This window comes from Mangifera indica, chromosome 13 (assembly GCF_011075055.1).
Source record: "Mangifera indica cultivar Alphonso chromosome 13, CATAS_Mindica_2.1, whole genome shotgun sequence".
Lineage (NCBI taxonomy): Eukaryota > Viridiplantae > Streptophyta > Magnoliopsida > Sapindales > Anacardiaceae > Mangifera > Mangifera indica.
The window spans coordinates 7449922-7475468 of NC_058149.1; the positions used below are offsets into that span (position 1 = coordinate 7449922).

At 34.2% G+C, this 25547-nt stretch overlaps 2 long non-coding RNA genes across 2 annotated transcripts; one reads left to right on the plus strand and one right to left on the minus strand.

Moving 5' to 3' along the window:
• Positions 1 to 17169: 17169 nt before the first annotated feature.
• LOC123195223 lies at positions 17170 to 18834 on the plus strand. Its single transcript, XR_006497405.1, has 2 exons — positions 17170 to 17423; positions 17503 to 18834. It is a non-coding gene; the product is annotated as an uncharacterized LOC123195223 (long non-coding RNA).
• Positions 18835 to 22645: 3811 nt separating this feature from the next.
• Positions 22646 to 23743, minus strand: LOC123194885. The gene is made up of 2 exons (XR_006497346.1): positions 23320 to 23743; positions 22646 to 23221 (listed from the first exon to the last, which is right to left on the minus strand). It is a non-coding gene; the product is annotated as an uncharacterized LOC123194885 (long non-coding RNA).
• Positions 23744 to 25547: the final 1804 nt, after the last annotated feature.

Genomic DNA, 25547 nt, shown 5'->3' on the forward strand with positions numbered 1-25547 from the left:
TGTACCTTATGTGGGTTTTCTAATGACTTACAATTTTTTTTTCTTTTTGGGCAATGTAGTAATACTTTGTTTTATCTATGCACCTTTTTTAGGTTTCTGATTGATTTAGAAGGAATATCATCGTTTCGAATAAAAATATTATGTATGTTAGTTGATATATAATGAACAAGGGTGTTCTCTATTAGTTGTGGATATTGTGTTTTATTTGTGCATGGTTTTGTGGGCATGGTGATTGAGTTACGAGAAATATCACTTCTGTGGCATATAAATTTTCTTTCTCCTGCCTAACTTTATTAAAGCTAAGAGGCAGGCTGTGACACATTAAAATGAACTAATATTTTTCATGATTTAAATGTCTTTTAATTGTTTGTAAAATTTTTATGGCAAATTAAGGTCTGAAAGAGTTGAGAGAGATATCTTACTATGCTTAGTATTTTGAGGAGGCACATGGAGTAGTCATATCGGAGTTCACGACGTGGCTAAGGGGTGGTTGGAAATCGTCCTCTTTCAAATTTATAATTATAAATAGTTGTATTCTATGGGAAAGAGGTTTTCAGATGCATCGGGAAAAGGCTGAGTGATCCAGTTTAAGATTGCTATGTAATGAACAATTTATTTAGTTTGAGAACAAGGTGCTTGTGGATGGGTGGGGTAATGTTAGAACTAAGGTTTATGTCACCCACAAGAAGGAAGGGAGAGCATAGGGGACACATGTGAGAAATGATGGACAAAGTGGACAACACACATAGAGAAAAACGTGGGTAGTTATAATGAAATGGACATCATTTAGGAAGAAGTAGGCAAGAATAAGAGTCGAGATTAAGGATAGAGAAAAGTAAAGAAATATGGATGATTTTTGGGTTCCTAATAGTTTCGCATTAAAGCAATGGTCTGGGCTTGGTAAAATCTAGAATGAAGGGAAGAGTTGAGTGAGTAGAAAATGAGTTGGAGATAGTGAAGAATAGAATGGAGGTAATGGATGGAAGACTAAGTAATATGGAGGAGGGAACGGAGACGATGAAGGATTACCTAGGATATTTGAGGTAGTTGATCATGAACTGAGAAGTGAGGTGATGACAAAGGAAAAGCACCTCTGGAACGGTTGCCAGTGAGAGAGGCTACATCACCTCCCTTGACGTACGAGAGGCGCATGCAATTGAAGAAGATCATGTCGTTGTTTTAGAATAATGGCTAAGGAGGCAATGAGTAGTAACAACCAAGGGATTCGTTGGCAAGACACACCTCGTTGATGACTACAGTTGTTAATCTTCATCGATAAGGACCCGCTAGGTTGGATTTTTCATGTGAAACAATATTTCACAACTAATCGAATGACTGAACTAGAAAAACTGACCTTTATTGTCGTGTGTATGGAGGGAACGACATTAAACTAGTTGCAATGACACCAATCACAACAACTGTTGTAGGTGGGATTGATTTGAAGTGAGACCTACTTCAATGTTTCTGATTGTCGCAAAGAGGTACCCCATATGAAGAGTTGCTATCACTTCGGTAAACCTACAAAGTGGAAGATTTTGGAAGTCGATTCAAACTCATGTCAATGTAGGTGAGGAAAGTCTCATATGACATTATGCTAGAAGCCTTTTTAAATGAGTTAAAAGATGAGTTCAAAGTCGATGTTAAGCTCTTCATGCCAAGAAATCTAGAAGAGGCAATGGAACAAGCCAAAAAGTCTAGGAGAAGAAGTAGGCTTAAAACTCAACCTGATGATAATCCCAATAGATAACATTCGAAACCCAACCTTACACTCTAACCAAACTTGAATTTTAACCTTTGTTTACCACAAATTCTCTAATACTTTCAACTTAAGCCCAAGTGTCACTTGCCATTTCAACTTGCACAACCCCACACACTCAATCCCAAACAGTACCCACTCAAACTCACACTCTTACAATTACCCATGCCTAAGCCAAAATTCACCCACTTTTCATAACACCACTTTTGATAGACCCAAGCCGAATGATTCCATCAATCGAAGTAATTTGTTTTGAATGCCAAAAGGATGAGGGTTTTTGAAGGCTATTTGATACTAAGTTCCAATCGAAATTGGAGTAGCGATTATGTTTCCGTTGTGATGAAAAATATGGGTCAAACCATAATTGAAAATTTCAACAACTACGGGTGATGCTAGCATGTGAAGAAGACTGTAAGAAAGACATAGCGAAAAAAGGACAAGAAATTGTACCAACTGCAGAAAGAATTGGAGTTGAGTCTTAATTTGGTCTTTATAGTCAAATTTAATTCTATCAAAACAATGTAAATGGTAGGTGGATTAAAAAGGAGGAATGTGGTTATTTCGTTTGATAGTAGGGTAACATAATTTCATTTCCCAAACTTAGTTGAAAAATTAGAGATTTTGGTTATGCCAGCTAGGTTCATTGTCAAGCTGGGGGATGTTAGAAAAGGGGCGGGCCGATGCAAAGAAATTCAATCTCATGTCCAAGGTATGTCTATCTATCTAAATTTATTTCCATTCAAATTAGATAGTGTTGACATCATTTTTGGAGTGGAATGGTTAAGTAATTTGGAAGAGGTTAAGACATTTTGGAAGACTTAGACCAAGAAGTTTAATTAGGTTGTCTAAAGGGTAGAATTAAAAGAGGATATGTCCTTAGCTGAGCTTGAATCTTCCTTAAGAATAGTGAAGTTAGTTCAAAACAGGGAAGATAGGTACTTGTTAGAACTTAGAAGCTTGGATTATTCGGAGATAGAGGCAATAAAGGACATTCAATCCAAGTTAGCATGGTTATTTGATGAGTTTGGATCATTTTTTTAGGAACCCTAGGCCTCCCTTTTAAAGGCTCCAGGACCATGCTATCTATTTGCTAGAGGGATCATAACCATCTAACATATATCCATACGTGTACCCTTATTTTTAGAAAAATGAAATTGGGATGTTGGTTTTGGACATGCTTATAGCTGAGTGATTAGGCCCAGTGTGAGACCATTCTCTACCCTTATTTTATTGGTTTGAAAAAAAGACGGTGGATAGAGATTTTTTGTTGGCTGTCAGACATTGAACCAAGTACCATTCCTAATGAGTTCCCTATTCTAACCATAGACATGTTATTTGATGAATTGTTCGGAGCCACTATATCCAGTAAGTTAGATCTCAATTATGGATACCAGCAAATTTATGATTAGGAGGATACTGAGAAAATTGCTTTTAGAATGCATGATGAGTATTATGAATTCCTTGTCTTGTTGTTTGGACACTTTAATGCATCGGCCACCTTTTAGAGTTTTATGAATGAAAATTTCAAGCCTTGTCTGCACAAGTTTATTTTAGTTTTCTTTGGTGACATCTTGATTTACAATAAGGGGTTTGACGAGCATTTGTTACATTTACGATAAGTGTTGACCCTTGGTGCATATCAATGTGTGATTGATAGGAAGAAGTGTGCATTTGGGCAGAATCAATTGGAGTATTCGGGTCATATTGTTTCAATAAATGGGGTTGAGATGAATCCCAAGAAAATTTAAAATATGAGAGAATGGCCAATACCTCAAGATCTAAGGGAGCTACCAAGTTTTCTTGGTCTTATAGGTTACTATCACAAGTTTGTGTGAGAATATGGGTGAATTGTGGAACCCTTGACTAAGTTACTAAAAAAGAATGCTTTTGTATGGAATGAGGGAGCCATTAAAGAATTTGAAGCTTGAAGGATGCAATGACCACTTTACCATGGTTGACACTGATGCTTCAGGATCGAGTTTGGGGGTAGTATTGTTGCAAAGTTCGACTGATTGCTTTTGATGGTGATTGTGATAGCTTTTCAAAAGTGTCAACATTATATAAGGTTCGCACAAACCAATGAAGTTTGAAATGAGTGATTATGGATGATAATCAAAAGTGGTCAATAAAGTTTTTTAGGTTATGACTTTGAGTACAGTGTAGGCTAATTGTGAAAATAGGTGATTGGTACCCATTCACACAACCCAAGGTTCGAGGGGGAACTGATAATAGTTTCAACAACGAGGGTTGTAAGGTTAGGGGATATTGATAGTGAGGTGGCTAGTGATGAGAGGTTGTGTGGTATTGTGCAAAACTTGTTGTGTGACCTAGATTCTCATGAGGAGTACTATGTAGTAATGGCAGTTTGTTGTATAAGGGTAAAATGGTACATCCAAAGACGTCAAGTTATACATCCCCATTTTTAGTTGAGTTTTGTGTTTCTCTTTATGGCAGACATTCGTGATTTTTTTAGTTATACTAGATAATGGCCTTAGTATTGTATTGGGAAGGAATAAAATCGGATATGCCAAGATATGTCATCAAGTGTGAGGTTGCTAGTGTGCCAAGTATCAAACCATGTCATTGACAGGTTTGCTTCACCCTCTTCCAATTCCTTTTGATGTTTGGGAAGACATATTGTTCGAGCTCATTTCTAGATTGCCTAAGGTATTGGAGTTGATTCAATATTGGTCATGGTTGCCCTTAGACACCCATATATTGCTAATGATGTGGCAACAATTTTACAAAGGAGATTGTTATCCATGCACTTTTGACTTTGATAGAGATCGACTCTTCTTGAGAAATTTTTTGATCAAGACTTTCAAGTTTCCAAGTACTATGTTGAAATTCCGTTTGACTTATCATGCGTAGACGGATTTTCAATGTTTTTGCTTCCAACAACCTCAAACATAGCCTAAGTGGCTAGCATAGGAAGAATATTGGTAAAATACCACATTTCATATTGCTGCTACTTCAGTTGTCTATGGACTTTTCATGCGTAGACGGACTTTTAAGGCATGACTCTTTTTCGAGTTGTCTATGGGAGAGATCCGTTGCTACTACTTCAGTTGGTGGAAGAAGAGTCTAAGGTAGAAGTGGTCAATATGGTGATTAAGGAAAGGAATCTTATTCTAAATGAACTCAAGGCCAACCTTTCCAATGCCTATGATAGAATGTGGAGGTTCGTTGACAAGGGTAGAAGAGGGGGAAATTTTGAGGTCAGATACTATATATTTCTTAAGTTGCAACCTTATTGATTTCACTTTTTAACCTCTTGCCTTAATGAAAAGCTCAAACCACAAGAATTTTATAGGCCTTATGAGGTAACTGAGCAAATAGGCACAATTTGTTACTGTCTAGCCATACCTACCACTACCAATATTCAGTTGATTTTTCATGTGCCCCAATTGAAGAAGTAAATTAGCTCCTCTATCACAAGTCAGCTCTATTATCGGATTGTTTAACTGAGGATTTTGAGCTCGAGGTGCAACCATTGGTCATGCAAGGTTGTTGCTATTCTTCCCAAGTGAGTTAGAACTTTTAATTAAGGGATATTGAATTTTTTGGCCTTTTTTTTTAACGACATATACATATATACCACACAACTCATTGGCTTAACAAAAATACCACAACAGTTGAACTTTCTCCCCAAAATACCCATTTTGACTTGCATAGAGATTCTTTGTCTTTTGTGTCAGCCTCCCAACAAGGGAAGGAATCGATGCCAACTTTGAAGAAAATTGAAGTAGCTCATGGAAAAATAATTGAAGCCTTTGCCACTTATGAAGAATAATGCAGCATGCAGCCTTTGATTGAAGAATAATGAGCCTTGGCATGAAGAATATAATCTGAAAAAATGTACTTGGTTGGCGTTAATGCCAAGCCTTGATGTTGACACAAACCGTTTCCAGACAAAGCTATGGCTTGGCATCTTCCCACATTTCCAACAATCAACAAACTTTAATCCCTTCAATCAATCCATATACAATGATTCATTCAACAAATTCATAATCAACAATCCAATCAACATGTCCATATAGATCAATCCATTAAACATGTCGAAAAAGGATGAAAATCAGGAAAAAAGATACTCATGTGCCATCCTGTCACAGTCAATCCGTGGAGTTTCATCATTGGCCGATGATTGGTGAAGTTGCAAATCCAATTGCTCTAATATCCCTTGGGTAATGGTTGACTTTGATGCCAATTATAGCTATTGGATTTCTTCATATTCATTCACGAGAGGGAGCTACTGCATTATTCTTCATGCCAAGGCTGCATTATTCTTCATGCCAAGGCTGCATTATTCTTCAATCGAAGGCTGCATGCTGCATTCTTCTTCACAGGTGGCAGAGGCTTCAATTTTTCTTCATATGTGCTACTTCAATTTTCGTCAAAGTTGGCATAGAATCTTGCTAGAAGGCTGATGCAAAAGGCAGAGAATCTCTTTACAAGTCAAGGGGGTATTTTGAGGAAAGTGCAACTATTATGGTATTTTTGTTAACCTAATCAGTTGTGTGGTATATTTGTATATGCTATTTTAAAAAAAGGCTAAAAAATTTAATATCCCTTTAATTAACTGTTAGTGCCTACTAGATTGTGAGAACAAGGTGTGTTTAGATGGTTGGGGTAATGTTAGACCCAAGGTTTATGTCACTTGCAAAAAGGGAGCACAGGGGACACATGCGGGAAATGATGGACCGTGTGGACAACACACGTAGAGAAAAGTATGGGCAATTGTGATGAAATAGGCAACAGTTATGAAGAGGCAAGAATAAGAGTGGAAATTAAGAAAGGAGAAACAGAAATGTGGAAATGTGTAGGAGCAGCTATAAGATGGGTGAGTATATGACAAGGATTGTGGAAAGTAGGAAGCAAGGGAAAATTAGAAAGAAACATAATGGTAAGGGGAGATCTGGCATCTTGAAAGCCAGTTGGATTGTATGATTTGGTTTCTCTGTTTTTTTTTTTTTGTAAAAACTGCTATTATTCAGTATAAAAAAAAATCTTATCTTTTGTTCAATTCTATTTGTGTTGCTTAAATTGTATTGTTTGAGATTTAAGAGATTTCTGGGTTCCCAACAGTGTACCTAGTGGGTATAGTGAAAGTTAATGGAGGGGAGTGTTTTAGGACTACTTTGTTACTGATGTAAGGTATTGAGGTGGACTCAGCTTCCATGGCACATGTAAAGCCTTGGGATAATCATTTTGAGCTGAGAAGGTTAGGCACACATGGAGGTCTATCATTATTGAATTAGTGGTCTGCTTTTGTACCTCAGGAAACCTTTATTTTGATGCACTGAACTTCAATTTGTTTAAGGGTCATTATTTTAATTGACTTAGATAAGAGTTCTAGTGAGTCCTGAAAAATAATCTTTCCATTTCAAACTTTTTTAACTTGTGGCAAAATATGAGATTTCTTATCAAAGTTTAAAAGAAAAAATTATGATGTTTTTTATTTGAATCCTTTTTCCGTCATAGAACACAATTTGAAGTTCCATCTAAAACTCGAAAATTGATGACACAACTTATGATGAAGTTTTAGACTGAACATGGATGTTCAAGTTTATTGTTAGTTCTTGTCTAGTGAAACCCTTATTGCTTGTCTTGAGTTGATATAGGTACTTTTATGCAGAAAATTAGGAATTGACTTATTAATGCTACAGTTGCTTAGCTACAAAACATGTTGTAGCAGTTGCACACTTTTGTGTTGCCTCTCATAAAGTTAAAACATTTTTCACTCTAATGATTTAGTCATGCGAATCTATAACTAAGTAGTCTCTGTTCTGTCCTGCATTACATCCATGGTTGATGGGTTATCTGTCATTTTTCTTTTTATTTCATCAGTATTTTGTACAAAGATGTTTGATGACTTTCAAGTAGGTGTTTCATTAATGAGAAAAATGAGCATCTTGTTCATAAGAATCATCGGCGGCATGAAGGTTTCCAACAGTAGTACATTGGGCTTTATTTAATAGCTGTGGAAAAATGGCATGTGTGCTTGCTGGAAATATCTGTATACTGGCGCACGTCTTAATGTTATGAGAAGTTCAGTGTGAGCTCTGTAAGTCAGGGTCTCTGAGATTTGAGGAGAACAAATTGTTTTATGCATGAGCAAACATTATAAAAAAATAAAGCTAGTCCTGACTATGTCTGGCATTGGCTTTGCTTTTGCTTTTTTCTCATTAGGTGCTATTGAAATTGAATATTATTGTTTTCCCACAAACTATGAGAAAAGAGGCATGTTTTGATTTTTAGAGCCATTGATTCTTTTGAGTCTCATATCACCATGTTCAGTCTTATGAATTAGTTAGTGACAATCATAGATGTTTCATTAGTGCTGCTCAACTTCTATCGGTAATTTAAGTTGTTTGTGACAAATGTGTAATGGGTTGTGATATCATTTACATGGGCAATCAGATATTGATCTCGTTCAACAGAAGACGAAAAACAAGAATGTAGAATCGATTCTTCAAAAGGATATTATATATATATCAGTCTTTTGGACTCGATTGTGGAATTTTTTGCCAGCTTTTCCATGTGCATCAGTTGGCAAAGTATTTGACCGTCTAACTTCCAATTTTTTTACTTTCAGGTCCCTCGACCATTAAACCTTGATGTTGAATTGTTAATTAAGTAAATATTCATTAATGCATCTAGGGTTGGATTCAAGCCCAGTGAGCTCGAGCTCAAGCTCGGCTCGATCGAGCCCGAAATGAGTCAGCCTTAGCCGAGCTCGAGCTTGTCAGATTTTCTAATTAAAATTTTTGATACAAAACGACGTCGTTTTAACCAATAAATATTAAAACGATGTTGTTTTGATAACAAAAAACGAGCTAAACAGAATTCGAGTCCGAAACAAGTCGGCCTTAATCGAGCTCGAACTCCAACCAACTATATATGAACCGAGTCGAGCTCGAGCTCGATTCGGTTCGAATCCAACCCTAAATGCATCGTGTTACAAGTTTTAATTAACACTAAAGGATTTATATTAGGGCAAATGATTATTTTGTGTTTTATTACGAGCTCGATTTGGTTCGAATCTAACTCTAAATGCATCGTGTTACAAGTTTTAATTAACACTAAAGGATTTATATTAGGGCAAATGATTATTTTGTGTTTTATTATCATGTTCTCATTTTTTTTTACTATTTTGTGTACGTTGTAACTAATGTAAATAAAATGATATAAACTCTAAAATTGAAGCATTAACTTCAAAAGTTAATGATGGAGACATATGTTTGGTAGATAGTGTAACAATGTACACAATTCTTAAAGAAAATAATTTTTTTCTTAATTTTAACATTAATTGAAGCTAAAGTAAACAATATATCAAGATCTATAAATCTGATTGAAGGCTTTAAAAGAGTCATAATTTTGTTGAAAAATGAAATCAAATTAAACATCAATAATGTATTATATTCAAATAGATCCAAAATAAATTTACTTAGTTTAAAAAATATAAGAAATAATGGTTATCATATTGAAACTATAAGTGAAAATGGTGCATGATTCCTTTGCATAACTAGTAATGCTTTCAGAAGAAGGTTTATACTAGAAAAATTGCTCGTTTTATCGTCTTAATTGTATTATATAATCATAAAGGCAATTGAAATCTATGCAGTATTAAACCAGAAGTTCTTTTATCCAAAAGTGTTTATGTTTTGGTATGAGTGTTTAGGTCACCTAGGATCTACAATGATTCGTAGAATTGTTGAAAATTCACATAAACATGCACTAATCAATCATAAGATTTTATTGTCCAGTAGAAAATTCTGCACCGCCTGTTTATAAGACAAATTAGTAATCAGATCATCTCTCTCCAAAGTTGAAGTTGAATTCTCATCTTTTCTATAGAGGATTCAAGGGGACATATGTGAACCCATTCATCCACCAAGTGGGTCATTTTGCTACTTCATGGTCTTAATTGATGCATTCGTATGATAATCTCATGTTTATTTAGTGCCAACTCGAAATGTTGTATTTACAAAACTATTAACTCAAATTATCAAGTTGAAGACCCATTTTTTAGATTATTTGATTAAGTCAATATGGTTAGATAATACTAGTGAATTTAAATTTAAAACATTTGATGATGATTGCATGCCTATGAGAATTGATGTTGAACATCTAGTTTCGCATGTTCATACTTAAAATAGATTAACTGAGTCTCTTATCAAATGACTCTAGGTAATTGTACGAACTTTATTTCTAATAACTCAATTACCAACTTCTATATGGGGACATGCTATATTAAGTATTATAACATTAATTCGTTTGCGACCTTCCTCTTATCATCAATATTTTCCCTTACAATTGGTTTTTAGTCACCAACTTAATATATCTTATTTGAGAATATTTGATTGTGTTGTATATGTCCCTATTGCGTCACCTCAACACACAAAAATAGGACTCTAACATCATTTGGGAATTTATGTTGAATATAATTTATCATCCATTATCAAGTATCTAAAACCATTAACTGATGATCTTTTTACTACATGATTTATAAATTGTCACTTTGTTGAGATAATATTTCCACATTTGGGGAAAAAGAAAATATCTCTTAAAGTTAAACATGAACTTACTTGGTATGTATTTACCATATCTCATTTAGATCCTCGCACATCTCAAATTGAAATTGAATTACAGAGAATAGTGCATTTACAAATTATTGCTTAATGCATTTGTAGATATAACAAAAGTGACAAAATCACATATACCAACTATCAATGCACCAACAATAATTAATGTGATTACTGAATAGTTCATTCAAGTCTTGACTGATCAATTTACTACATACTAGAAGCGTATTAGACTTATTGGATCGAAGGACACTATTGCTCGAAAAAGAAAATCATGATAATCCTAAAATAATTGAAAAATTCATACTGTCTAATATTCCTTTAGAAGAAGTTATAGTCCCTAAAGAGAGTCAAGCCCTTGAAATGTTATAAACCCTTGAAGAACAAGAAAATGAGAATATTGAAATATCATTAAATTCTATTTATAAACAAGAGATATGAAACCGTGAAACAATTAATATTGATGATGTTTTCTCATTTACAATAGTTACTGAAATTATAAATGATAATGATTTTGAACCATATATTGTGAACAAGTGCGGACAAAGACATGATTGGTCTAAATGGGAAGATGCAATTCAATCAGAATTAACTTTACTTGCAAAACAGTAAGTGTTTAAGCTTGTAGTTCCAACACCTAAGGATATACAACTCATTAGATATAAATGGATATTTATGAAAAAAAGAAATAAGAAAAATAAAATTGCTAGATATAAAACAAGACTTGTAGCCCAAGGCTTTTCTCAAAAGCTAAAAATAGACTTTGATGAAACATACATACTTGCGATAGATATAATAACATTTAAATATTTAATTAGTTTAACAGTCTCAGAAGAATTAAATATACATCTAATGAACGTAGTTATTACTTATTTGTATGAAAATTTAGATACTAAAATATATATGAAACTCTTTGAAGGATTTAAATTGTCTAAAGCAAAAAGAGTTAATTCAAGAGGCATATAATTAATTAATTTACAACGATCATTGTATGAATTAAAACAATCTAGAAGAATGTGGTACAATCGTCTCAGTGAATATTTAAAAAAAGAGTGTTGTGTAAATGACTTTATATGTTTATATATCTTTAGCAAAATGTTAGAATCGAGATTTGTCATTGTAACAGTTTATGTTGATGACACGAGTTTAACTAAGACTCTTGGAAAACTCTCAAAAACTGTTGAATATCTGAGAAAAGAATTTGAGATGAAGAATTTAGAAAAAATAAAATATTGTCTTGGTCTGCAAATCGAGAACAATTCAAATTGAATACTTCTTCATCAATCAACATATATTGAAAAATTATTAAAACGCTTTAATATGGATGAGGCTTATCCTTTGAGCACCCCAATGATTGTTCAGTTTCTCGATCTAAAAAAGAGTCATTTCATCCTAAAGAAAAAGATGAAAGATACTTGATCCTAAAATATCGTATCTTAATGTCATTAGAGCTCTATTATATTTGACCTAATATACTAAATTGGATATATCTTTCACAGTTAATTTATTGGCTCGATTTAGCTGTGCACTAACCCATCACCACTGAAACGAAATCAAATATATACTTTATTACCTATATGAAATTAGAGATTTGAAATTATTCTATTATGTCAAATCTCTTAAAAATACTAGTTTTGTTGGATATGAAGATGTCGGTTATCTTTCTAACCCTTATAAGGTCTGCTCATAGACAAGATATGTTTTTGCTTATAATGAAACAACAATATCATAACGCTCCATTAAACAAACTTTGGGTGCAACATCTTCGAATCATTAAGAGATTTTAGCTCTTCATAAAACCAATTGAGAATGTATATAGTTACAGTCTGTCATTCATTATTTTTGGAAATACATGCAGTCTTTCTTCTATAACAGACATTTCTTCCATATTATATAAAGACAATGTAGTATGTATTACCCAAATTACAGATGGATACATTAAAAAAGATAAACCAAACATATCTCATCGAAGTTCTTTTACACTTATCAGCTCTAACAGAACTGAAAGATTGATGTCAAGTAAATACGATCCAATGAAAATCTTACAGATTTGTTCACCAAAATATTACTGACATCAATATTTGAAAAGTTAGTATATAACATTAGTATGTGGTGGCTCAGCAAACAATCAAATTAATCTCACTATAAAGAGGGGGAAGATTTATAAGAGTGAGTAAATTTTTGAAGTTTATCATATATTGGACAAAATGTGTATTGTACTCTTTTTTTCTTTACTAGATTTTCCTAATAAGGTTTTTAATAAGATAGTTTAAATACATCTGACCTCACTTTATAGGATATTAAATAATTATATTCTTTTGCTTTAGTTTTTATCCCACTGAGTGTTTTTTTAACAAAGTTAATATAATTATTTGTAAATAATAAAAATCCAAGGAGGAGTATTATAAAGGATGGTTTTTCCTTCACGTAAAGGACTAGTCAAAAGAAAATGTGAATGCATTTATTACATGGTGGCTAAACTTATTGCATGACATTTTTTCTTGGCTTGTGTGTGGAAAAGATGTCTATATGCATCTCTTTCTTTGTGAGACATACACCTCTTCTTTAGTTGATGCTTCACTTCTTAAACAAAATTCTTTATAGCCCATTACTTTTGCCCTTCCATCTCTTTTCATTTCCTCATAACTCTGTCAGCAGTTCTTTTATCTTTCTTTTATTGTTCTTTTTAGTTATTTAAATATATAACTATTTCTGAAAAAAAAGTTATGAGCATGTTTTTTTATGAATTTTGTGATTTTTATTTTTTATGATATAAAAAAATTATTAGAAAGCACGTTCGATTTTTTTTTTAACTAAAATAGTATTCAAAAATGTGAAAAATGAAAATGTATTCTACATGTTGGTTTAAAAACATAAAGAGAAAAACGAAATATATATATATATATATATATTACTTATATTGTTTAACTTGATCACAATATCTACATTTTAGATGAGGTTAATCTCAGTTAACTATCTAATGGTCAATTATATATTTAACGTCTATCTATTGAATGAACATGCACCAAACGTGCATGGGTGTTTATTGCTTTATCAGAATTTCCCGTGAAAATGTCTAAGTCATGAATGATAGCATACGCGACTCCTAAATTTTCATGCACAATTGTTGAAAATAGCTTGTGAATAGTCATGCATAAATCATGATAGGCGTTTGTGACTTGTTGAGTTTCTTCTTGTGTTGACTCATTTTGAAATGTATATGACATAGATGAATATTTCCCTTCCTTCATTAATGACTTGATGTAAAGGTATGAATGATCATAAGTGGAACATGAATAGTTAGTATTACGGGCTATACATGCCTATGAATATGTTGCCATATGCCTATGAATTAGCATGTGTTTTTGTTGAATGGGCTTTCATTTGTATGTTTCCTACATTTTTCAAGTTTTGCTCCATTTTCATTATGACTTAAGTCATGTCTTGGGCAAATTAATACATTTTGCTTGTTTTGGTTAACATCAAAACACCCTGGGGCCAACATTCTCTCCCTTTTATATTAATGGCAAAAACAAGTAAAACGATGTATAAGCAATTCAAGAATTTTTTGAAAAAATGCATAAACAATAAACAAGTTCATTATGCACTTTTAACTCCCCCTTTAGAAAAATGCACAAACATTATTTATATAAGTTTGCTCACCATCAATGAAAGACGAAGAAGTCGTCTATGCAGGTACATTTAATAAACACCATATTGGATAATCCTACGAGGGCAATCCGAAGTAGGATATGCAGTTTGTATGAATAAATTTTTTTGTTGTTAATTCTGCTTCCGAAGGCCACAAATTCCTACAGTTCTTAACAACCAACCATTCACAAATCGATAGGCAAATGCATTGGATCAATGCCCCATTAGAAGAGTACCTGTGGCACTATATGATAGCGAGTCATCGCAATTGGGCAACGCTACTCAACACTGCTTAATTTTGCTACAATGTGAACAAATCCTCAGCCATAAAAATGAGCCCTGCAAAGATAGCATTGGAGTAGCAGCCATTGGAAGTGGCAAAATATAAGTCATATGGGGTGCCCGACAACCTACAGATTTGCTCAAGAAAAGGTAGAACTGATTGAAAAAGCACCTGATAGTTTAGTGAAAACTTAGCGAAGGATGAAAAAATATGCCTACCAACATAGGCGCCCGTTGGAATTTCAGGAGTATGATATGGTTCTACTGAAATTAACTCCTCAAATTTGGAAGAAGGTCACAAATCGGAGGTACCACAAAGGGTTGGTGTAGAAGTATGATAGACCATTTCGAGTTGTGAAAAGACTTGGAAATGTGGCATATCAACTATAACTTCCCAAACACATGAAAATTCATCCTACCTTTCATGTTAGCTTTTTAAAACCTTATCATGAAGATAGGGAACAACAAGAAGTGCAACGAGCACCACTAGTGGTTTGAACAGAATATAACAAAAAGATAGAAAAAAAATCCTAGACCATAGAACACAAGGTGCCAATAGGAAAATTGTCGTACAAACTTTCTAATAGAATGGGTGGGTGAAGGCAAAGCTAACACAACATGAAAACATGATATGAATCTATGGCGATTTGAAGATCAAGTGAAGACATACTTAGAAATCTGCCAGACAAGGATGTCGACTTCATCCAGTAGGGGTGGGTTTGTTAGCAACAAATAAATAGGATACGCACCAGTGCGCAGGCTGGTAAGGGCATATTGGCGCTATGTGCGTGGGATGCATAGTGGCACTTCTAGATGGCCTTGGGAGACTCAAGAAACATGAAAAATATTATGGCAATCACAATTGAGACAGGGACTTAAAAAATAGGTACAAAATGGTGGCAAGGTGGACAGGTGCACACAACACTCAGACAAGCTACATGGAAGCCACGTCGTTGCACCAAGTAGACGAGTCATGCGCAGGCTGTGCGGGGCGCACCAAGCATACGGGCCGCACAAGCGAGCAAGCAGATGGGTCATGCACGCAAGCATCTGGATGGGTTGTGTGCTTAAGCATTCGTACAAGCCACATAACAGTCGCACATTTCATCCAGACAAGCCGTGATAAACACGCGCATGAGCGACAAGCCACGTAACACACACACCAGACAACGCAACGCAACGCAAATGCCCCATTGAGACAGGCTGCATGCAATACGTGCGAGCAGGCAGACAAGTGGGTTGCTAGTCCATGTAAGAAAAACAAACTTGTGGCTTTTGCACTTTTGGGCAACTTAAAGGCCTAAAACTACATAGACCAAGTCAATGAAAGTGGGGGAGCTCAAAGTTGCAAAAGAAATGTCTCATGAAGCCAAAGAGTATGTATCAAGCAAGGAATGTGGGCAGGAAAATATGGCTAGCTAAGTCCTTGAAGGAAGGTGGCTAATTTCCATGAAAGCACTTCCCAGGTTATAAAGTAGTGCCTAGGGTAATGCCTGAATCGTTGAGGATGTCCTATGATGCCTATAAATTGAATGCTGTGTAAGGCAAAGAAATGTGTGGAAAAATCATTGTAAACACTACCTACAATAAACTTGTAATCTTTATTAAGTTAATAAAAAATTGGGTACTTTTCCCTTATATTTAGCATTATATTTTCTACATTTTTTTTTTTTGTGTGTGTTTTTTTAGTAGATTGACTAAGTACGAAACTTAATATTATCATAAGGCAAGAAGTTTATATTAACGCATAGCCTTGTGATAGTAGACTCGTAGTAAGAGCCTTTGATTAGTGCAGATTTATTATGTCATTTACCCCGAAAAAATGTAAATTTTATTTGAATAACGAAGAATCAACTATTTTGTATCCTTTAAAAAAAAAAAAACCTATTCAGTAATCGAAGATAGACTATTTAAGCCGTTTTATTTAATAACCCAAAAATGTTTCAGCCTTGTAGTAAATAAGCTATAAATCAACTCTTGGTAGTCTATTCAGTAACCTCTACAATCAAAGTGTTCATGTTTTTGAGCAAAGTGTTCATTTTTGGTTTGATATCTTAAATCTGCTTATAGTGTAATTAAGTCTTGATAATAATGACCATAAGGAAGATGCCTCAAACCGTTATATAGTTTGCCCAATTAATTATTTTGATAAACCGAGATACTATTGTATGATGAGTGGTGTCATTTAAGCTCTGCTTAGTCTCTTTCCGAGCTCTAATAATAATTGAAATCATTTCAAAATTTCTTCAATTGATAAATATCTTAGATTTCCTTGCAAAATTTGTCATCTTCTTATTCAAAATAAACAAGGTAATCCCACTTCATCCTCTCTTAGATTCTCAGTCTGATTCTCTTTTTATTTTCTCATCTGATTCTATTCGTTATCAAGGTCGCCTAAGCAAGCATTGCATAGGTTAAACACTGAGATGAGGGTTAACAAAAAACCAAATATGAGACCCAAAAAATCAGTTTAAGGAACAACAGGAAGAGAGGAAGGACAAACCACATTTCCTACCGTATATTTTTAATTTTTTTTTTTTAAAGAAAAACTCATCCAAATCGAACTGTTTTTTCGGAGTCTAAACTACCCACATCAAGTAGGTAAAACCTCGAGTCCAATGACTCCACATTTCTCATTATTGGCGAGTACAAAACATAGATTAATGATTCATCTGTGAGTGGTTATGTTTGGTATGGAACACTCACGTGAATCAATAAACATAAGCATAGATATAGACCACCGTTCTTCCATGTCGGAACTTGTCCCCAACGAAAGTATAAACATTTTTTAAAAGCAGGAAAAAGTAGAAGAAAGATAATGCTCATGCTAACATTATTATGGGCCTGTACATGTTCCCCTGGTCCCTCAATAATTGTCATAAGCAAACACACCCTCTCTCTTAATATTGCATTGAAAGCTTTGATGCAAATATATTTGGTCTTCTAATCAATTTCCGTTCAAAGGATAGAAGAAATTTTTCAGTCAACTATAAATAATGAAATCTCTACACTGGATTTGCTTCTGTCTACTCACAATTGCCATGTATTTGCTTTCTCAAAACATTGGTTCATCTGCCTCTACAACTGTCTACACAAGGAGAAATATGAAAGAAATGAAGGTGTCATCACCAAACTGTCACACGATGAAGGTATGTCTAAAGGTTATGAACACAACTTCCTTAACATTGTTATAAGAAAATTCCATAACTAGAGTTATGTAACATTCAGGTGATTGATGCTGAGGCTAAGCAATCAAAAGATGCGGATGGTTGCTCAATGGCAAAGGAGTATAAAACCGCTACCGATAAAATGGACGATGATATTGTTTATCATATCGATTATCATGGAGTAACAACTCATCCTACTCCGAATCCAAAACATACAAAAACCATAAAATCCTTGCCATTCAACAGATGAATGTATAACAAAAATGATTATATATAGTTTTCTTCCTACCATCCTTACAATTTTTTTTTCTTCATATATTTTCCTTTCTGGTTTTGTTTTACGCAGACTGGTGCTTACTATGTGATCATGTTGATTCCACTGGTATCTAGTATGTATTATCATTTAATTATAGTACCCAAAAACTAATACCAGTATGCATCATTTTAATATACAAAAACATGAAAAAAGATAAAAACTAGCTTTCAGACTTGACTTGATGAAAGATGTAAATATAAAAATACATTTAAAGTTAAAAAGCAAAGAAACAAAATTATTGATAATTTATATGCTTTATTTTCTTTTGTATTATTAGTTTAAAAGGTAAGAGGTTATGATTACAGTCAATTACAATGCATTGTGCATTCCACTGATGTATTGTTTGCTGGTGTTCAAGTAGTTTTTTATAACATCCTCTTAAGAAATCTCCCTACAAAATTTAGATTGAACCAGCATGAATTAATGCTGGATCTGCCACACGCTTGTTCTCCTAATCAAGTGGCTGAAAAGAGTTTTCCGGTTAAGAATACCAGTCATCAGCATCAAATGATGAAGAAACAGCTGCTAACAAGCACATGCCTTACTTTTGAGCAGTCAAGGAGTTCTCCCAGAAGTCAACCTTGATTCAAAGTGAAGCCGGATAATACAATCAGCGGACAACTGAACAATTCTCCTACACGAAGCGTGCAGTGGAAGCAAATCTTAGACATAAACATCCACGGCTAGCGACTAGGCTACCTTGACTCCGCCGTTTATGAAATAGAAGGTTCTCTTCAAGATAAAGTTGCAATTACAATCCCATCAAAAGAAGCACCCATCCGGATTCTAAGGCATGATGCTCTCAAAACGGTCATCTAGTAAGATGTTAACTTCCAAATGCTGTTGATATAGGCGTAACTCCCTCTAATTCAAATTAAAATCACGGACTAATGTCCTATATTAGGGGAAATTCAAATGTACTTTCAATCCAAAAATCTTGTATAAAAGGAACAAAAAGAGTGGGAGGAAGAGAGAGAAGGAAAATACACAAAAGATTACAGTACTAGCTTATATCATTCGTGATCGTAAGTATTCCAATCACCGGGCCAAAGCATGTAAAAAATCCTCTGTTTTATATGTTCTTTACTTACCCTCTCTCACACACGCATGTAGCAAACCTACTCGAGTCTTTACAAGCTCTATTTGCGGCTACCGTAGCTTATCATATGCAAGGCTTTGAAGTATGTACATCAGTTGATGATGACAAATTGCATCAATTCAGTGCTTGAAGGAAGGCATAGATACATCTCACGACAACATGTCACAAATTCTAATAATCACTTGACAAAAATTGTACCAAAAGACCCTAGACAATATCTTCAGACAGTTCGGAGAGCAATGTAGAACCTCTCTTTCAAAGACAATTCATCTTCAAGACTAACACGTCACAACCTGAGTAAGGTATCACTCCTAAACCTTAAAATGATCTCTCCAATGTTGCTTAACCAGTACACGATGTTGTTCATTTTCTATTCACTATGACAAATAAGCCAAATTCTTGAAAGGAAATAGTAAAAAAAAAATACCAACCTTACAAGAAGAATTCTCACACTCAACATCAATGAAAGCGACGATCCAACCATCAGAGACCTTAAATCCTCCTCAATGCAGTGACCCTACTAGCCCCAACTGAGTAAAGAGTTTTTGTGGTCCGTCATATACAATTATGGCATTGAAAATAATATGAAAAACAAAAATTTCAATCCACAAAAAATATCCCCAGAGATCTAGGGATGTTATACGTATAATGAAAGAATATTTCATATTCAAACCCGCGTTTAGAGGCTCCTTCTTGTAGAAATCCACCCCAAATCTGTTTATGACTCTTCCACTGCTTTTTACAAAGTAGTAGGATATCTACTCGTCCATATGAGGCAGCCATAAACACAAGAACTTGTGAAAGGTGTTTAGGGGCACATTTGATTGCTAGAACACAATATTTTTGGCGAATGAATTATGGAACGGTGAGAGAAAAATTCTCTTCACTTTTGGGTGGTCAACTCCCCTGAAAATGATAGGTGACCATAATACCATTAAAAATCTGGCACCACCATTTACATATGTTAGAATTTGCCCCACCGTTGAAGGTTTGGTGAATAAACAAGGCCAAATGACTATTTCCCACCTAAGGTTTGATGTTTTCTCAAGTTTCCACCCTTTAACTATGGAAACACCAAACACCCACCCATGACCTGTTAGATTTAACAAAACCCTAACGGTGGGAAGGGTAAAATCGTCATTTTCTCTATAATATTAAAAATAAACTTAAATAGAATCTATTTTGCCCCCCTAAACTTTAAAAACTAAAATCTTCCCCCAGCCTAAGTTTTAAAAAATCGCAGTTTCACCCTAGGGTTTCTTTTTGAAATCTCTGGCGACATCTCCGTCTCCATTGCCGACGGTCTCTCCCTCCCGAAGCATCCTCTCCTTCCGGCGATCTCTTTCCTCTCATTTGGACCCCCCATCGGAGTCGGAGAAGCCGTGGAAGACGAAGTTCTTCGTCTTCTCAGTCGTCGTCGTCTTCATCTTCCAACTGCGATCGGGCTTAATCTTCGTCTTCATCTTCCAACTACGATGTAGACAACTGCGATTGTCGTCGTCAGATAAGTCGTCTGGGAAGACGATCGTCTTCCTAGACGACGAAGACGAGATCTCGTCTTCGTCATCTGGGAAGATGATTTCTCTTCCTAGATGACTTATCTCTGCGTCGGATGAGTAGTGCAGGAGTTTAGGGTGGCCGTCGGTGGAAGAGAAACCGTCGGGAGGGAAAGACGGCCGGTGATGGCGCTGAGGAAAGTGAAAGGGTTTGGAAATAAACCCTAGGGGGGGAAATGCAATATTTTCAAACTTAGCTTAGGGAAAAAATGTTAGTTTTTAAACTTTTAGGGGGGAAAATGAGATTAAATTTATCACCGTTAGGGTTTTGTTAAATCTAACCGGTCATGGGTGGGTGTTTGGTGTTTCTATAGTTAAAGGGTGGAAACTTGAGAAATCATCAAACCTTGGGTGGGAAATAGTCGTTTGGCCAATAAACAAATCCTAACCCTTTAAATTTCAAAAAGTCAAAATTTCACCCATCATCTACTCTATGAGTGAATTCACTTTGATTTTCCATGAAATTACCTTTTTTGCACTTAAATGTAAATTACAAAACTATATTGAAACCTAATATAAATGTTAAATTACCAATATATCCATACCAATTTATAAATTTATTAATTTAAGCCTTAAACTATCAAAACTCTAACCAATCTTAAAATACTATATTTTGTTCAATTTTTTGAATATGTAATTATAATTTTTTAAACTATTGACAAGTATATTGAAATTTTAAAATTTTCAAAACACCTCAAACTCTTATCAAATTTTCGAAACTTCTCAAATAAATTTATTAACACCCTTAATATTTTCAAAAATTGCTTTTACCCCCAAGCATACATCATTTTGAGAAATAAAAATAAAATAAAAAATCAAGTAAAATAATTTTCTTGTCCTTCACTTAATGAATGAGGATCTAACATTTTGAAACTTAAAGGGGTAATAATTTTTTCATTTTAGCAAACGTTGGGTGGGAAATAGTCCTTTGGTTGTAATAATACTTCAAACTTACAATTAAAATGAACCACCTGCCTAAACTTATAAATTTCTTTATCTAAGTTTGCCTGAAACCTAAATTTTATTTATTTCAAAACACTTTTTTGGTCTAAACTTTCATACACTATATTTTCCTGGTTTAACTGATAGTCCTATCTACACTATTTTAGATGGTCAAAATAGTGTTACCAGATGACCTTGAATAGTTTTGGTTTGGGGTTTTTTTTTTCATATGAAGATAGGGGTTTAATAGCAAATAAATTTCCAAATTTATTTTAGAAAAATAATATACTTTTCTTTGAAGATATATATGATATATTTTATAAATTAACTAAAATACTCTTTAATTATTAAACCCAATGTTTGAATTTAAACGATAAAAAAGATTAAAGTGAAAGTTAAATAGTGAGAAAGCATCGATAAGACCAACCTTGTGGGGGAAAATTCGTTCTACCCAATAAGTTAACAGCCTCAAAATCAACACATTAATAAAAAAAAATTAAAAATATCAATAAAGTTAAACAAAATATTAAAAGTTAATATTATGATTGCTGCAACTTCAATGGCATTTAGGATTGCAACCGAGTTGATCCACTCATAAGTTACTAACGATTATGTTCGATTATTATTGAATTAAGTTTAAGCGATTCAAGTATTTGTTCAAACTAAGTTTAAGTTCGTTGCTTTTTGGTTTAAGTATAATATCAATAAACTCTTAAAAAAATTAAAATCTTGTATTTACACATCAAAATTTTTCTTCTACTCCTCAATACCTACATTAACCCGTAATAAACTTTTACATTTTAGTATAAAAAATTTATTTGAACCTTTTTTTTTTATAAAATTTGCATATACAATTAACACCAAACTTTAAATAGGATAATAATTAATAAATATATAAACTACGAGATTTAACCATAATTTATTGAGTTAAATTCGAACCAACATTTCCTTTTCGAGTTTGAGTCTTATATTAATATATTCAAATTGAATTCGAACTTAGCAATACTCTAATTGACTTGTTTGGAATCCCAGTGGCATGAGACATTATGATGGCGATGTAAAGCTATAATTAGCACAAGTTTTAATTATCTAAAACTGTAGTTGTAGTTAGTGAAATTTACCAAAATTAGTGTACTTCACATGTCCTTCAGTTATCACTCGAGCTGGCAAATTTTAATATAATTCATTAACTTGATATGGTACTATTCAAAAAAATCAAATTAAAATTAAGATTTTTTATATGAAAAATAACTCAAGTCATATTTAAGTCAGCTTGAACTGTATCGGATGGTGTTTAGATTGGCTTGAAACCGTTTAAAAATAATTAATAATTAATAATACGTGTGTAATTAGTGTCAAGTGTCACTAAAATATTAGAAGCAAGGTCCACTTTGTACACAAACATGATGAACACATTCATACGAAGAATGAGAGAGATAAAATTCTTTTCCGCTATTTCCAATGGCCTGAGTCTAAGCACTGTTACCTTTTTAGAAAAGCCATCAATAAAAGAGGCTCAGATTGGCCTTTTATCAGAGAAAAGATCGAAACTCTGGCACCATGGCTGCAACAACGAGCACTTCAAAAACACCGAGAAGCCGCCTCGTCATGATGAAGAAAGCTCCCACACCCTCTGATCTTTTGACTTGGATAAAACCATCATCAGCACAGCCTCGTCACAGAGATACAGAAAGAGAGAAAGACAAAGGGTCAAAATTAGGGGTGGATTTAAGACATCCGGAGCTTGAGTTAGGCCCAGCTAATAAAGATCTGAGCCAGAGCTTGGGACATTCGTGCTCGAGTTTGAGTTCGCCATTTGACGAGCTATTCAAGTTCAGCTTCATTGGGTTTGCTACTATTCATCAACCTAAGCAGATTAACAAAAAAGTTCTAATTGATGAAACTTACGCTACAGAGGAACAAGAAAAGGAGGGATCTTGACTCTTCAATGGTGTCAAAAACTACCTCTTTTACTTCATCTTCCAAAGCTAGTTTGACTTCATATTCTTCAAGAACACAGTCATTCCCTTGAAGTAGCTCGGTTGCATTTTCATTTTCTTCCTTCTCCGGATCTGAAATTTCAACACTTTTATCTACTTCCAATATAGACGAGCTCACGTGGCTCGCAAGTGGCTTAGCTCCATAGCTCAAGTTTGGGTCAGGTTCATTTACTTCAATTTATGCAGCTTAAGCTTGAACTTATGTTCGTGTATGTTCGGCTCGTTTCAAACTTGTTTGAACTGAACTCAAATTCGAATAAATTCGGCTCGAATCTAACTCTAGCCAAAACATGCTCTGTTTTTCACTCAGCTGTAAGCAGACTGCACACACACCCCAAAATCTAAATCCCCAGGTATCGTGTTAACTGGTATGACATTTCTTAATACTGACCATCTATAAAGCCTACTGCAAGATTGTTAGAATGAATTATATCAGAAAATGTATTGACATTAGTGCATGATAACCTCATACATCACCAACTGATGTTTTTTCCCTGATGCAAGCCTTAGATGGTCAATCTAAAAAACTATATTTAGTGAATGGATTGCACTTATGACCACTGACTCTTTTCTGGTTTAGAATTTTGCAAAATCCGCTCAGGAGTTCTGTTCCTGTTGGGATTACAGCAACTAGCAGTCCATATAAGAATGCTTGAAATCAGTCAATTATATAATTTAAATAGATTTTATTTAAGCATTCTCCTTCTGCATCTATTACAGAGAAGACCAAATATACATGCTCGTTTTCATAATTATTTTTATAACACAAAGCAAATTATATACTTTCATTGATAAAGAAATCTCTTCTGACAAACCTGTTTTTATAAAGAACACGGACACCACAAAATGGTTTTAAATCTATACCCCATAGGCTATATCAATTGAGTCTGAGAAACACAACAAAATCAAGATGCAGAAACAAAACCTCAATGTATCTAATCTACCAACTGTTAAACCAGACCATGTATGAAATTCAATAGAAAATTAAACTACTGCAATTGCATACACATGTAAACATGAAATTTAAAAATTTATATCCACCCTGAATTAAAACTGTACCTGAGAGAGCAATCCTTCAGCCTCCTCGAAATCACCCTTCTCAAAACTCAATTTGTGCTCTCTTCCTCAACGCAAGTGCCTCCAAGCTCTTATCCCCAAACCAATTAATTCCATACAGCTCCACTGTCATTTGAGCAGTTTTAGTTGTCGTTCCACTGTGTCCAACCATAACTCTACTGCACAGAGCCACAAGGTTGAGCCCAGTCCCGTGTTGGCCAAACCACACGTGTTGACAGCGACATGGGATAGGGAAATGACTGTGAGAGTCTTGAAGGTCTGTGTGGAGCCCTCCTTTTGCCATTTCATTTGAAATCTCTGTTCTTCTATCTTGTTCTCAATCACTCAAATGAAATGAATTGAGACAACTTGACTGGTTGATTATAAAAGTAAATAGTCTTTCATGGAACTGGTGTAAAATTATCTTAAAGAAAGACGGTGAAGAAGAAGATAACAGAAATGCATTAATAACAAAAACCAGAGGAAGATGGAAGAATCATTAAAGTGATTTGGGCAAAGTTAACAGACAGGAGAATTGTGAAGGTGAAAGGTAAAGGAAATTTTCAGGAGTTAATAACTTGAAACTACGGCGTTCAGTCTCAAATTATTTTAAAAAAAAGGGTGTGCAGTTTGGTTTGGTTTGAAAACCGCAATCCAAACCATAAACTGTTTTTAAAAATTTTCTAATCCAAACCAAACTGAATCAAACTACGAATTACAAATAGTTGAATCTGATTTTATGGTTTGAACCGTTTTATGCACACCCCTAGACTAATTTAAAATTTTTCTTAATTGGATTAAAATCCAATATGATTTTATTTTAGCTTAGGTTAGGATTGAGGATCTAATCCAAAATCCAACACAATATGAACACAATCCAATTACAAGAATGCCAGATTTAACTATCACGGTCCATGGAAATGAAAATTTTATGCAATTCTAAAATCTAGCACCAATCTTCTATGTACTAGTCAAAAATCTTAAAAACAACAAAAGGAGGAAAAAAATATGATGATGAACAAACATCATAAACCTAATCTCCACCAACAATGACAACTACAGAAAAATAAAACACAATTTGAACGTCCACATTGACCAGATCCCAAGGTAAATGATTCAAACATGGAACCTCAAACT